Source organism: Rhodnius prolixus, unplaced genomic scaffold (genome assembly GCF_049639745.1).
Source record: "Rhodnius prolixus isolate KJV_2025 unplaced genomic scaffold, Rpr scaffold_6, whole genome shotgun sequence".
NCBI classification, from domain to species: Eukaryota; Metazoa; Arthropoda; class Insecta; order Hemiptera; family Reduviidae; genus Rhodnius; species Rhodnius prolixus.
Window position 1 is genome coordinate 14794213 of NW_027411634.1, and position 16244 is coordinate 14810456.

At 36.8% G+C, this 16244-nt stretch overlaps 1 protein-coding gene across 3 annotated transcripts in view; it reads left to right on the plus strand.

Moving 5' to 3' along the window:
* The window catches only part of Ten-a (Teneurin-a transmembrane protein), a 1628256-nt gene that overhangs the window by 672769 nt on the left and 939243 nt on the right, over positions 1 to 16244 (plus strand). The gene's annotated exons all lie outside the window — the stretch shown is intronic.

Genomic DNA, 16244 nt, shown 5'->3' on the forward strand with positions numbered 1-16244 from the left:
CAAATAAATCAATAATTTTTATTAAAACTGTCCGGTGGGACAGTTGTATAAGGGTTTATCGTCAAAAACTGCACGAAAAAGCGTAACGTTTTGAAAAACACCCAACTTTGACATTTTTTTTCTCTTTTTCTATAAAAGATAAAATTCCCAAATTTTCTTTAATATAGGGCAAATCCTCCTTTATAACTGTATTTTTTTTGCAGCAACATAGATTGAATAGTTTTCGAGAAATACGTTGCTTGAAAATGGGCCAAAACGGCATTTTCAGAAAATGTTCTTGTTCTTGTTAGTTACCTTTTTTCTCTACAGCGTAGCGCCTAAACGCGCAAACCGATTTTCATGAATGAGGTGTCATTCGATTTGGAATTTTATGTAGATGTGCCTTTTGGGGGTCTCGATGCCGTACATCGGATGGGAGAGGAGTTAGCCTCATTTATGTAAGGCCCCTTCCAAAATTATTATTACTAATTACTCTGTAAAACTTGACCCGATTGTGATGAAATTTTGAAGCATGAAAGGGTTATGGGCACCCCTACGTAACATTAAAGTGTCGTTCTGCTCTTACGCCTACTAAGGGGAAGTTTTGCAATAATTTAAAATTTTGTGCACTTTTTGGCGTTTAATCAACAACCCTTATACTTAACTTTTTAAACTGTAAGTTTTTGTTAAGAATTTATATTTATATTTGTGTTTTTGTAACTAAAGGAATGGGATTTCAAGCCTTCGCGTTTGTAATAATTTAAATCTTTACCATGTAGTAAATTAAATTTACGTACGTAAATAAATTCAATTTGTGAGCAATAAGCTCACTTTTTTTACGGATATATTTACACTTCCTACGCGTAAGAATTTTATAAATTGGTATGCTACGTAGTTGCCTTTATTTACTGACAGAGGAGAGCAGACTGTTGTGGTAGGAAATTCAGTATCAGATTTCCCTTAATGTATACATATCGTACATAATAAAATCTCTCTCTATCCATATATATATATATATATATATATATATATATAAAATAATTAAATGAAGATATACATGAGTGCGTGTATATAGGGTAGGTATAAGATTGGATTCATCCAAGTTAGTGTGAATACAGTTCATTAGAGTGTTTGGTATCTCTGTAAGGTTTGCCTGTAGGGGGTCTCCTCTCACTATCTGCGGAGATATTGGCACCAGCTGAATATCTCTGCCACTGCCTTCTAGTTTACTATCTCACTAGCTAGTCACTAGCGCTGTAAACTAGGTGTGTTAAATTTTCCCCACTGTATTTTACACCTCTCTCACTCTTTTGCTTATCATCAAACCAAAATCATCTCAACAACATCGTCAGCCGAACAGCAGCATCAGCCGTACATTTATGCAATATAAACTTTCTCACTATTTCAGATTTATCAATGTGACTGAAATTATTGCAACGGTTTTCATTAACTATTTCAATTTCCTTTAATTTCATCTTAAAGATAATTATATATATCTCAGTTTACATCAAATAATTATTTACTCAATTTAGTTAGTATTGTGCCTAAACTTTAATTTTTCTATTTCCAATAATGAATCTGATCCTAAGGGATTAGCTATGCGATTAGCGTATTAGATTCCCACGCAGAGATCCCGGGTTCGAATCCAGCTGATGGCCCTTAGTTTTTTTTCTTTTCCTGGGAGCTTCTCACAGCTTCGATGATGGACAGTGTTGTCTGTAACGAAAGAAGAACACTCTCTGAAGGCCAGCAGTACGCTTAAAAAAGCTTCGGGCGCCAATAACCTCTGTTGTTGACGCGCCTTCAATCGTAAAAAAAAAAAAAAGAAGTAAAATTATAAGGCAGGGCTTAACGTTAACCGATTAGGTGACAAGAACGGGGCATAACTATACTATTAACACTTTTTTCTAACAATAACCTACACGCGAGATTCGAACTGGAGATCTCCCACTTATAAATCCATGCTTCATAACCACTAAAACAACGCCAGCCCATAAATGGCTTTTATTTTATCATTTATATTACAATTTCTATCTATGGGTACCGCTGAGCTCTGAAAACCGCCATATTGAAAACTACCCTCCACCAGAACTAACTGATAAGAGCTGTAATTAACTGATTTGTAGAAGTTATATAAGCACTGCTGAGCTCTGAAAACCGCCATACTGAAAACTGATTTGTAGAAGTTATACGAGGGGGTACCCAAAAATAACCGGAATTGCGTTGCCGCGCATGGAGCTTATGTAGTACGCATTTCTGCCGCTAGACGTGTATAGCGCAATTCCTTGCCAGTTCAGTCCTGCCTGTGTTGTCTGCCTGGCTTGTTCTGTGCATCTGCAGTGATTGTTTTTACCAGCGCTGTTTTGTTCTTTTTTCGTTTTTTATGATGGCAAGTTTAAGTGAACAACGTGCAGCTCTGAAATTTTGTTTTCTACTCGGCAAAAATGCTGCTGAAAGTGTTTTAATGTTGAAAACAGCTTACAAAGATGACGCTATGGGAAAAACTCAAGTATACGAGTGGTTTACTCGGTTTAAAAATGGCGACATGTCGATTGATGACAAACCTCGTTCTGGAAGTCCATCAACTGCCCGAATCGACGAAAATGTTGAAAAAATTCGAGAGCTGGTGTTCACAGACCGTCGACAGACAATTGATCAACTGTCAGAGAGTAGTGGGTTATCTTGGAGCTCGGTTCAGCGAATTTTAACGGAAGATTTGGGGATGAAAAGGGTTGCTGCCAAGTTTGTTCCTCGAGTTCTGACTGACAATTAAAAAGAACATCGAGTTGAAACATGTCGTGCTTTGAAACAACAGCTTGAAACTGATCCAGACTTTCTGTCAAAGGTCATTACTGGTGATGAGTCATGGTGCTATGGTTATGACCCAGAAACAAAGCAACAGTCGAGCCAATGGAAGACGTCATCTTCACCCCGACCAAAAAAATGTCGTCAAGTCAAACATCAAAACAATGCTGATTTGCTTTTTTGATGCCAAAGGCGTAGTCCATTCAGAGTTTGTCCCCCCCCAGGTCAGACCGTCAATCAAACCTTGTATTTGGAAGTTTTGAAAAGATTGCGCAATAGTGTTCGCCAAAAAAGACCCGATTTGTGGCAAACAGGAGACTGGTTCTTCCACCACGACAATGCACCTGCACACACAGCCATCTCTGTTACACAGTTTTTGGCTAAAAATGGCATGGTTCCGCTGCCCCACGCACCTTACTCGCCTGACCTGGCTCCGTGCGACTTTTTCTTATTTCCACGCATGAAAAAGGGCATGAAAGGTCACCGATTTGACAACATTGAAGAGGTCAAGAAAAAAACGAAGAAGGAGCTGTCAGCCATTTCTAAAGATGACTACAAAAAATGTTTCGAACAGTGGAAGCACCGGTGGGACAAATGTATTTGTAATGGTTGTTGAGGGAGTTGTAGGTTGTCGATGTTGATTGATAAATAACACTTTTAGTATCGGTATAAGATATTATATTTGTATGTGACTGACTGCCAAGGACTCTATACTTTACACAAGAACCGAACAGACTGACTGACGTGGCTAAACGATGTGTACAACTGAAGTGTAAGACTTTGAACTGAATATGTAACTATCACTGAATTGAATCCTAGTTGAATCTCGAATCTCGAATTGAATTGAATCTCGAATATATTATCTTTGACTTTCCTCTTCTTCTTATATACCTTCGTCGAGCCTCCCTTCTCTGTGTGCCAAGGGGGCTGAACCTCTCCCTCTGGCTAGAGTGGATGAGTGGTGGGGTTTCACTACCCCTACGCTAGAGTGGATGAGTTGTGGGGGGTTCACTACCCCTACATCATCGGAGAGAGTTGTTTGTTGTGGATGTTGCTTGATAAATAACACTTTTAGTATCGGTATAAGATATTATATTTGTATGTGACTGACTGCCAAGGACTCTATACTTTACACAAGAACCGAACAGACTGACTGACGTGGCTAAACGATGTGTACAACTGAAGTGTAAGACTTTGAACTGAATATGTAACTATCACTGAATTGAATCCTAGTTGAATCTCGAATCTCGAATTGAATTGAATCTCGAATATATTATCTTTGACTTTCCTCTTCTTCTTATATACCTTCGTCGAGCCTCCCTTCTCTGTGTGCCAAGGGGGCTGAACCTCTCCCTCTGGCTAGAGTGGATGAGTGGTGGGGTTTCACTACCCCTACGCTAGAGTGGATGAGTTGTGGGGGGTTCACTACCCCTACATATTAGTTGTAATGGAGAGTATTTTGAAGGGGATAAGGTTGTTCTGTAAAAAATTTGTAAATAAATAGCTTTTAAAAAATAATTCCGGTTTTTTTTGGGTACCCCCTCGTACTTCTAAAATTTCTGATACGCTGACGTGGCACGTACAAGCAAATAAACCTATATTATTCACAATTTTATAAAGCCATCTCCGCTCGTGGTGGTTTTATATTAATTCAAAGAAGTGTACTGGGATGTTTTAGAAAGTTAAACAATTGTTTAAAAAAAATATAAAAAAAAAAAATATAAGCCTTCTAAAGAGAATGGAACAGTAAAAAAAAATAGCGAAGTCCAAGTTTTAGGACACGAAGAAGGAAAAGAAATGGTCAACTGGCAGGGATATATCCTACAGGGATATATCTCTGCCCAGGCTGAAGTCCACTAGATCTTCTGCCCAGTGGCCACTTTCTTCCATACGATTTATGTAAGTACTAAAAATAAAACTGGCCGTGATTTATTCCATCTATTGTCTCTGGTTCTGGCATAAATTTGACATCAATATGGATAAGGCTTTTTCATGCTTATTTTTCTACTTGTAAGCTTTTTCACTTGTGATCTTTTGGATATTTTTTTATCGTATCTAAAGAGTACATATAATACGAATAATCCGAGTCAATGATCAAGCAGAGTTATAAAAATTTTCAGATAAGCAGTTTTACAAAAAAAAACTCCTGAAACACGTAAAATTGGTAGTTATTTTCGTAATTTTGTTTCCTTTAATTGTAAAAACATTTTAGGCAGATGCTTTATGCGGATGGTTTACAAAGATATTTACTCTGTTTGCCAACAGAATTTGAGAATGAAAATTGCCAAAGAAAAGACTAGAGTAAATTCAAACCTTAATTAGACTAAATCTTACTACATCAAATTTAATATTGCCAAATCAAAAGCACTGATAATTGGCACTAGCAGTTTTTCTGTAATGGTATTCACCTATATTTATACTTATTAAAACTGCATAAAAACATATTAATTACTTTTCCTTATCAGGATTATCTAGGCTTTCTAGATTACGCTGATTTATTTGATGACATTGGTAAAAGTTTTCTGTAAGCTGTTCTGTAAAATATTAATAAATACCCTGTGAAGATCTCCGTTTAAGAGATTTAATACTCTTATCTTAAACTAGATACATTCCCTGGATCAAATCACAAGAATATGACTCTTAAGTCGTCTAGCAGGATAGGACAGGAATTGTCCGGGAAGAGAAGCGATAGACTAAAGGATTCTGATCATTAGGAATTAGGAATCGTTCTGTAGGATCCATAGAAAGGAGCCTTTGACAAAGTTAAGTGTGTATGAGACATCTGTTTCAAGAAGGGGATACTTTTAATCGATCAGAACATTCGATACAAATCTACACCTGTGTAAAGTTCCGTTCACAAGGTTGACAACAATAACCATTTCCCCTTCATATTAGACAAAAAAAGGGGGGAAAAAAATATCCCCAAGTTCATTTCCTACTCAGTAAACACAATCCAAACCATTTGATGTGACATATACACATCCTATCTCAGATCTAATCTTCAATTCTTACTCCTCATCATTCTGAACTCCAAAAAGGGAGTGACAATGAGACTGTAATATTCATGTTCAGTACAAATAAGAAGTTGAAGAATAAATGATTTTTCATAGCGTTTGTAATTTTCTTCTTGAAATAGTCTATTGTTAAGGCTTTATTCATAAAATTCAAATATTTACCTCAATAACGCCGGTCGTCATGGAAACTGTTCCACAGCTACCTTGATATAAACCCTGATGGGTTTATTAGTTAGTTTTGAATTGTTTTTATGGATCTAAATGATCCTACAATAATTAAAAGTTAATTTTTTTAATGATCTAATTCATTACTGAAGCCCCAGAAAGGAAAAATATAAAAATACTTTGATCCCAGCTTGAGTGTAAATTTACGACCGAGTTGGATTTTAGAGATTACAATATATTGTAGTTAGTTTGTTTTCTTTTATTTCAATTCAGCTCGACAAACAAATTAAAGTTGAGGACTGACGTGAAATATTCAATTGAACTTCTTATCGCTAGAAATTTCTTGAAAATAAGTATAATGTAAAATTAATAATATGTAAAATAAATATATATAATTTATTCAGTGAAGTGGCTGTTTCTACAAATTTAGAATCTTTTACAAATTTGGGGCTGAATACAGAGTGTACACGGATGAGAGGTCGAAACTTCGGGAGGTGATTCAGCAGCTCAAATTCAACAAAAAATATTCTATTCACTTTGGCCCAATTCTCAATACCATACAAGATATTTGCATTTTTAACTTTTTTCCTTCGATATTCGCGTTTTTCTCCCACAAAAACGGCCGTAACTTTTCTATCCTTTATCCTACAACAAATCTGCTTATTCCAAACGAAAAAGCATTAAATTTCCTATAAATCTGCTTTACCCAGAGCCTAAAAACGTTTCTTATAAACCAAGAAAATATTTTCCTTTAATGTCTAAAAAAATTCGTTCTCGATGATTTTTGTTAAAATTTTCGTCTATATTTTTTCAATGATTAATTAAACAAGGAGTCACCCAATTACAGAAAAAGTTGTGCATTTATTGAGCTTCAAGAACATATGGATCAAGTAACCATTTTAGTTTTGGACAATTATTATTTGATAAAACGGAAGTAAAAAATACAGTAGCAATAAAACACAATAGTAATAAAATACAATAGGTAGGTGCCTACCTAAAATCGCTATGAAAATTGTTCGCATTGCTCTAGAATTCGCGATGTATCTTGGACGCAATTGAGAATCGGGCTAAAGTGAAAAGAATATTTTTTTGTTGCATTTGAGCTGCTGAATCACCTTCCCGATGTTTCGACCTCTTCTCCGTGTACACTCCCTGTATATATATCATACAGGTAATGACGCCACTCTATGCTCTTAAATTGAGGGTTAAATGACCTTGAAAGAAGTTCATCATGGTACACTCCTGAAACCCTTATAAACCTTTGACATGGCGAAGATAAAAGCAATATTTCTGGCTTTGATTTATTTGTTTCAATTTGAGCTAAAGCTATTCATGATCAATACGTAAACAGGGTAGATACTTCCTTAAAATGATGATACCATAACTGTCCTTCACTCCTAGAAGTTTGCGTGAACAAGGATTTTATTGGAGCATTAACTTAATAGTACGATGCTCTTTAACTCTTCGTTCAAATATCTTCATTGCTTCTTTCAGTACAGATTTAGTCGTCCAAATGTGAGAACTTCATCAATAATAAAAAGAGATGCAGGGTTGATCTATTGAAAATCGTTCCATTAGGGTTAGATTTAATTGCTTGTACTGCCCATTCCAGTGTCTGATTGAACATAATTGGGAGTATGAAATCTCCATTTAATTATTGGGACAGATTTAGTTAGTACCTGTGATTGCCAATCCCGTTTAAGTTGCTTATTGCTCACCTTGAAGTTACTTCTATTAGATACAATTTCCGAAATGTTGCATACGAGCAGATTGAATAGAATAGAATAGAATAGAATAGAATAGAATAGAATAGAAATGCTTTATTAACAAAAATATAACATAAATAAACAAAAATAAACTTCAAAGCTATTTGGCTTGGTGCTTAACACCGTCAGCCAGAGCTGTCATCTATTATGAACTGTGGTATTTACAAAAAACTAAACAAAGTGAATGAAACTTCAATAATTAAATAATCAAACCAATAAAATAAATACCTGTGAAAATAAAGCAAAAGAAATACCTGTATATAATAATAATAATGATATATACAATAGTAACAGTGAGATTCCCCTTGTGCTCAGTAGTTGAACTCCTGCACAAGTAGGCTTCTATATTTATAAGCACATGTATGAAAATTTATTAAGTTTCTCCAATTATCACCATTCAATTGGTTTATCACTTCATTCGGTGTTAGACACTTCTTACCAAACCACTTCAATCGCCATTCCTGTAAGGTAGTGCATACACCCAAATAGTGATAAACATCCTCCATTTCATTACTATTACAAAGGGAACACCTTCTTTGTTCCTCGGATCTACAAATGCTGAAATTGAGCTTAATTAGCTGTCCACGCAGTTTAAATATATCTCTTATAAACCTTAAGCTATTGTGATCCGAGATATAATGATCTTCTGAGGAGAATAACTTCAGATCTTTATACAAGGCATGAAAACTGGATTTTTGCGCTTTACATATCATTTCTTTTCTAAAATCTTTTTTTAAAGCTTCTAACATATTTTCATACATATCCCCGGACAGATAATCCAACTGCAAACCCATTTTATTACACAAGTCTAGATTATCTTTGTGCCACAATATTCTTTTATCAATAATTTGCTTTGCCAAAATTTTAGGCAGCCTTGAATCTGGCATCAGCAAAACCTTCCTAATATAATTAAAATGTAAATTCAGCGTATAGAAAAAAATCGGGTAAAAATTTGTTTCCAAGTACAAAATATATCTGGGTGAATTGAACGGCAGCGAAAACAATTTTTTCATGAAGAAGAGATTTAATTTTTCGATTTCTTCAAAACTATGGCTCCCCCATACTTGGGCCGCATAACATATTATTGAGCGTACACAAGCATTAAAGATAACTATTTTCTTTGAAATTGGAATCTCGTTTTTATTAACAATATTACTGTAAGTGAAATTCAAGGCGAACTTAGCTTTAAGAGACTTCTCTAAAAAGTGTTTTTTCAAATTGATACGAGGGGTAAAACCAATCCCTAAATAACTATAATAATTAACAATTTCCAAGGGCTTTCCATCCATCTTCCATTTTTCATTTTTCGCACGCCTACCTCCTCGCCCAAACACCATCACTTTAGATTTCTCCTTATTAACTGTTAAATTCCAAAGCCTACAATAGCGTGATACATTGTTTATCATCATTTGCAGTACATGGGGATCCGGCGCCAGCAACACAATGTCGTCGGCGTACATAAGACATCTTATGTTTACTCCTCCAAAATAAACTCCTCCACCAATATTATCATGAAAATCATTCATGAAAATTGAAAATAAACTGGGAGAGAGTAAACAACCCTGTTTTAACCCAACCACTGTTTCAAACGACTCTGTAAGCCCATTTTTTGTCCATACTGCGGATTCCGTAAACCTATACAACCCTCGAATGGCTTCAATAAATTTATTTGATGCTCCTAACTGAAATAATTTGTAAAAAATTGAGTTCCTATCCGGAGAGTCAAATGCTGCCTTAAAATCGATAAAAAAAGCATATGTTTTGTGACGTTTTAAATGGGTTTGCAGTCCGACAACATTCACCAAATTAAATATGTTATCAATCGTTGAATACCCTTTTCTGAAGCCCGCTTGGTATTCATTAATTACATTATTCTCAGATATCCAACGTTCCAGTCTTAATAATAATAAACCCGAAAATAATTTAGCTATGCAATCTGAGAATGCTATTCCACGGTAATTACTAATTTCTCCTACATCACCTTTCTTGAACAGTGGAAAAATAATTGATTTGCAAAAACTGTTTGGTATATCAGCAGATTCATAAATTGAATTAAAAAACCTTATCAGTGTTTCCAGAAAATTATCGGGGCTAGCTTTCGTAAATTTAAATAAAATTCGTAAGGGATACGATCGTATCCCGGCGCTTTCCCATTCTTTGCTTTGTTTAATACTTGCTTTAATTCTGTGACTTCAAATGGTCTATTAAGAGTTTCATTACAATTAAAGGGAGGTGCGTATAAGAAAGATGATGCTTCAACAGATGGGTTTAAAAGATTCCTGAAGTGTTCTACCCATTTTTCTCCTTTTATTTCCGCACTTGCTACGAACTTTCTATTTTTTTGTAAAATGACCAAATCCCAAAACTCTTTTGCAGTACTAACATTATTAAATTTATCTATAATGGCTAATTGGTGGTTTTTCTTTTTTGATCTACATAATTGTTTAAAATCTCTATTAGCGCTTACATAATGCCTTCTAATCAATTCACAATCGGTTTTCTTAAATAATTTCAACAGTGCAAATGTTTTATTTCTCAACTTTCCACATTCAAAATCAAACCATTTCTCCCGAAATTGCGATTTTACTTTATTCTCAAATTTATTACGGTTACCAAAATATGCTGCCTCATAAACAACATTCGCAAGATAAGCGACTGCATCGTGTGGGTCCTCCGGAATCATATCATAATTATTGCGTTCAATGCGTTTTTTAAAGTATAAATCATCCAAGCAGATTGAATATATTTAGGAAATTAAATCAAATTAACCTTAAGATTCCTTTTGTCACACAAGTCACTGAAAACACGATACAGAAAACTTCATTTTAACCTGCAATCTCATATAAATCCTCTAGCTCCAAAATCTTTCTTCAAGAACTATTCCTGATAACCCGGACAAGACGACTTAAGAGACAGAGGCCTCGTGATTTCCTCTCAAGTGAAGAGAGTGACTAATAGTCGTAATGTTTTGGAGTGTTACCACTGCGGTAACTTCTCCACTCGTTTGTATCTACCATTCACTTCTATCATTGCTACTTATAGCGCCAACGCCCTGATTGTAGCACAAATAAACGTAACAAAAAATCGAATTTTAAAGACTATTCTGCCAATAATAATTAAATAACAAGAGTGTTTAAATCTGCTCCAATAAAAACCATTAATATAAATGGTAGTTTCTAAATTTTACAGTGATTTCTTATGCAGATACTCTACAGCAGATACTACGTACGTATCTGCAGCTAAGTTTCTATCGGATTGCTGCTGCAACGGGATTATAATTACCTCCAACTAAGCGTAATATTATTCAGTTTTCCATAACTTTCAGCACATTAGTACGGGAGGTAGTTCAGCTTGTTTTACTGGTTAATTTGATTTTAACGTATAAAAGGGATTTCAAACCCAGTTTTGCCACTAAACCGTTCTGTTTTAGCCGCCATGTTTGGTATATAATTAAAACAAAGTCTATCGGCTTGGCACGCGCTTGTAATCAAGTGAGCTGGCTAATTACTAGCTCCCGTCCTTTCCACTTAACAAGTTAATAAACTTGGGTCCTCCGCTGCAACATTCTTCATTTGTTTCCCTCCTTTACCACGTCCCTTTCTCCCCTGTTATTCCATCCATTCTTCACTTGCTCCTGCTAGTTTTGGTACCACCAAGAAGTGGGAAGAGAGAGACTGAAGAACTGGATGGAGGGCTGCTGTTGTTACGGTAAAGTCCTTCTTCCTGGCCTAAGCCAGTAGTGGTGAAAGGGCGGAAGCTTCATTAAACTTGCCGAGACGGTCAATTAAAAAGGGTTTTTTTACATTACAAATTCCTGTATAGAAGAAGGTTGAGGAGAAAAACTCGCCCTTTTATACCTTCAGAAGTCTTGCAAGGGAATTTTGGGAAACTTCCCTCTTACTCTCGGCAATTCTGTTACCAACAGGGTAAGTCCTGCCACGAACTGGCCAATATTTACTTTTTTAAAAAAGTGAGAAGGATAATGAATGCTAAATGATTACAAAACTTAACTAAAAGGAAACCAACTTAAGACATTCTTTTAATGCCGCAATTCTTAAAGACGATTGTTCTTAAAATATGGAGTTGTTACAAAGCGTGAATATTCCTTGGTCACGTCTAATCGCCTAGACCAGGGGTCAGCAATCCGCGGCTTGCGAGCTGCATGCGGCTCTTTTATCCAAATTGTGTGACTCTGCAGCCTGCCCCAAAATAAATTGTATATTTCAATTTTATTGAAACAAATGAAAATTTCTGTCATTAAAGTTTATTTTTGCGTTTATTTGTGCTACAATCAGCGCGTTGGCGCTATAAGTAACAATGATAACAGAGAAATAAATGAAGCAAACGAGTGGAGAAGTTACCCAGTGGGTAACACTCCAAAACATTAGACTGTTAGTCACTCTCTTCACTTGAGATCACGAGGCCACACTGTCTCTTAAGGCGTCTTGTCCGGATTATCAGGAAGAGTTCTTGAAGAAATATTTTGAGCTAGAGGATCTATATGAGATTGCAGGTTAATATGAAGTTTTCAGTATCGTGTTTTCAGCTACTTGTGTGGCAAAAGGAATGTTAAGGTCAGTGTGTATAGTCAGGTTGGAGACATAAAATGGAGCGTTTACAATAGTACGTAGTATTTTAGGATTGAAGAGATTGAATCCTTTGGAGATTGGAGCGTTTGGTGAACCCCACAGCTCTATTCCATAAGCCCAGATGGGTTTCAAAATAGAAGTATAAATCAGTCTTTTGTTGTCCAGAGAGAGTTTTGATCTATCGTCTAAGATTCTTTTAAGTAGTCGATAGCGTCTGTTTAGTTCTGTTCTTTTAAGTCTAGTGTGGGGTTTTATTAAAGTAAAAATATGTTTTCAAAAAGAAAAGGTTAGATTATAAGGTTAGGTTAGGTTAAATTATATAGGACTGCCGCCATTTTCATTCTAACTCAGGTTTAGTTATTATTTATTTGTTTATTTACTTTGCAATAAATGAAAATAAATATATAAAACATTTAAATGTTATTGAATATCACAAAATAATAATTTGCGAATACAAATGATCTACAGAGCTTTTTACACTATCATCCTTGCGGCTCTTGGTAAGATTTATTAAAATTATTTATGGAGAAATGGCTCTCTACTTAAAATAGGTTACCGGCCCCTGCACTAGACCCTCTAGGAAAGAACAAGGAATAGGCCCAGTAGCTTGGAATAAAACCATTGGGGGTTTAGGGAACCCTTCTCTAAACCCCCGGTGAGATCATATCTAGCCTCAACACTTGGAAACCGCCCAGGCCTTCCCAAGAAGAGAGGAGTAGCCGACTTGTTAGGATGTCCAATCTTTGTAGTCTTAATTCTCTTTCGCCAAAATTTAAGTGTATCCTCTACTCTTACCATAGATTTAAGAATCTTTCTTAAGCAGGTCAAATGACCTCCCTTGCCGCGTGAACTACAATAGAAAGGTTAATTACTCTTAGAGGTGGCTCTAGTACTTTGAATATTGGGTTGCCTACACAGACACCTTTCGGCATAAATTGCATGACGCCTTGGGATTGGGCTAGGGAAGAAAGAGGAGCCATAGCCTGTGGGCAGACCGAGGTCGCGTTGTAGTGATGGTGTTTCGAAGGATGCAAGAACTCTCCTTGGTGTCCGAAACTGGATGGTGGCTACTCTATCAAGGAGGTCAAGATTCGCGCAAGCGAGTTGTAGCGCCAATTAGAAGAAGTGGCCTTGTTCGCTGAAGCAGTTTTGGAGGCATCAGAGGTTGAGATCGGATTTTACTTTTTTATGCTATTTTTTTAACTATTGGAGAGATCTAGTGAACCTTCCCTTTACTTCATTAATTACATTTGTAGCGTTGTGGTCCTTTTTTTTTAAAAAAAATTAGTGATACCCATTGCCAGAATTTGTAACTTCAACTTATATAATTCCCGTCTTTTCAGTTGTTAGCGTACGAACAACCAGAAAAGTAAGAGAATACTCAGTAAGAACGTTTTAGCGAACTTGGTAAACCTTACAAAATACGTATCACGGAAGAAAGATACTAACACTGTAACTCTTCATAATCTCTTAATTATTTGATTGATAGTTCTTCTTTTTTCTTCATTTTTTACTAGATATGCTCTGCACTGTTTTTACCTTCCAAAATTTCTTAAATTTTGTGAATTTACTGTAGCATGAATTTATCCCTTTGATCAGGAACATTATAATCATAAAATTTTAAGGAATACATTTTTTAAAAGTTTTTTTTGTTTAATAACTTTTGTTGGGCAAAAAAAAGCGCAGAGAGAATCGGTTTTGTGGATAACCATTTTCCAATATCAGACATTAACTGGGGCAATTCGTCGGCCGTCCTGACAACCAATTATTTTCTCTTTTAGCCAGAGTCAGCCATTTCCGCCTGTGGCTCACGCGATATTCTTTTTCATTTTATTTTATTTTTCATTTTACACATAGCTTTTCGGTAGGTTAAACCATCGCAAATATGATTTATGTCAGTTTTTTTAATGCTGACTTATTATACTCCCATCTTTTTTTTTCTGATTTAATTAATTCTCAGGAGAAAAGGATGAGTTTCATTTAGAACATAATAATTTGTTACATTGCTATTGGATAAATCAAGTAACTCTTGTATACATATCACTTAATAGATTACGTCAACTTGATTAACAAAACCACTTTAAAGGTGGTATATGATCGAAGACACTTCCGTTTAGTTAAATGGCGTTCAGGTGAACGAAGCCCTTCTACTCGTACTTCACGAAAGAGATGAGAAGTTTATTTATTTATTGTTTCTGTGGTCTTGTTTGCACATTAACCATTAATTGTTTTCGAGGGCTGGTAAAAACCTGTTGGTTTTTATATTGGTATTCACAGTTTCTGTTGGCTTGTAGTAAGCCTCATTTTACCTATATATTGGTGCTCTTTCTTTATTTCATCGTTCATTTGGTTCAAAGAATAGTTTCTCTGCAGCCTTTTCCACTACATTGTTCTCCATGACTTCCACGAGGTAACAGTGACTACCTTCCACTACTTTCTTCGTGGCTTCCATGAGATGGATGAGTAGTTATTAAGAGATTTTTCGACCCCTTATATAGCAAACCAAAAAAGGTCCCGGAATTTAGTTGTTAACCCGGAGACTAGGCGTGCCCATGAATCAGTGCTTAATCAGGTACTTACTCAAGGGCTATAACGGTCCATGAAGGACCCGAGCCTCAGCCAATACAGCTCTCCACCCTATCTCCATCTCTGCTGACCAAGAGCTTCCAAATCGTCCTGCACGTCGCTCAACCATCCTAGTCGACGCCTACCCCTCGGCCTTTTTCCACCAGGGTGTCCATATAGTGCTTTTCTGGGAACTCTCGTCTCTTACATTCGGTGCAAATGTCCCAGCCATCGTAGTCTACCAGACATTATAGTGGCTACTATATCAGGCTCACCGAACAGTTCAACGACTTCTCGATTCGTCCTGATTCTATAGCCATCTTCCAGGTCCTTACAGGTCCGAAAATCCTTCTTAATACTTTTCTTTCCCACCTATACAACCTTTGTTCGTCCGCTGCTTATTTAGGTGCAGGAAGGACAAATTTTTTTTTTTTTTTTTTTTTTTTAACGCCAAGCCGTTGGTGCTCAGTCCATTCGGCTTCTGGCAGCCCAATATAATTTGGTCATAATGGCTTTATTGTCATGGATATTTATATTTGTGCTGTCGTTCGCGACGACATCTATCAAGGCGTGGCAGACCGGTAAGTGCTGACTATCCATTTCCTCCTCTTGCAGGCACAGGGGACACATAGGGCTGTCCACCACCCCAAACCTGTGCAGATGTTTTTGGAGGTAGTCATGCCCTGTAGTCATACGAAAGCATGCCACAGCCTCCTTTCTTGCAGCTGTTACCGAAACAGGATTCTCAAGTAGCGTCCGCCACCGCTTTCCTTCTGCTTGATGCTGTTGGGTCCTTTTTATTTCTTCATTATAAGAAGACTTAACTACTTTTTTAACAGCGGAGAAGGCGAGCGGTGTGTCGGGTTGCTGCATTTCGGCTCCTCTGCGGGCTAGCTCATCTGCTTGCTCGTTACCCGTTAGGCCGCAATGACTCGGCACCCATTGGAGCACGACACGAGTTCCCCGCTCGATCAGAACAGCTATGTGGCTTCTTGCTATCCCCACCTCCGAGTGGTCAGTGTAGTGTCTACTAGAGATTGCCAGTATTGCAGCCTGGGAATCAATAAAGAGCACTATTTGGGGGTTATCCTTTTTGTCTTCTATTAATTTAGCCAGAGCCATGGAGATAGCTTTGACCTCCCCATCAAAATTAGTGCACATCCTACCCACTGGCTCAGCCAGCGTGAACTCTCGACAGTACACTCCGGCCCCTGCGTTATGGGTCGCCGCTCGGGCGGAACCATCTGTGTAGATATGTAGCCAGTCCCGAGCGGGGTATCGGGAGTGTATCGTCTCCAGGGCCAACGCTCTCATTTCCTGCTCGGAAGTTTGATCCTTAAGAAGCGGTTGCATAAGATTTA